Source organism: Montipora foliosa, chromosome 8 (genome assembly GCF_036669935.1).
Source record: "Montipora foliosa isolate CH-2021 chromosome 8, ASM3666993v2, whole genome shotgun sequence".
NCBI lineage: Eukaryota > Metazoa > Cnidaria > Anthozoa > Scleractinia > Acroporidae > Montipora > Montipora foliosa.
Window position 1 is genome coordinate 52,282,063 of NC_090876.1, and position 466 is coordinate 52,282,528.

The following is a 466-nucleotide window of genomic DNA, read 5'->3' on the forward strand; positions in this document are numbered from 1 at the left end:
AAACCGTTTGCATTCCGACAGGGAGCGAGCGAGTTGGCTCAAATCTGGTAGGTAATCATTTTATAACTGCCTTTTCAGGCCATTTTCGTCTACAGAAGCCACCAGGCTGGCATCATTAAGCTAGAATGTGGGTAAAAGCAAGCCTTTGAAAGAAAACAGAGGCGAGAGATGGTTTCATGCAGACTGGCACGCCTAAAATGCTCTGTTGTAAACATGGTGGTTCACGAGTGAAGTTGTCTCTCTGGCCTTTCTGTGGACGAATTCCAGGACCTACTGACACAATCTGGGCAAGTTTTGAAAGCTAAAACCTTCAATCGATGCGTTATTTTGCTGGTAGGACTGGGTGGCCCGACACTTATGAAAACAACTATGAAATGAGAATCGGGAGTCTTTCCTTGTCATGGAATGGCAGAATTACCCAGAATTCTTTTTGGGCATGAACCAGGCAACTTAAGAAGCACGAGAC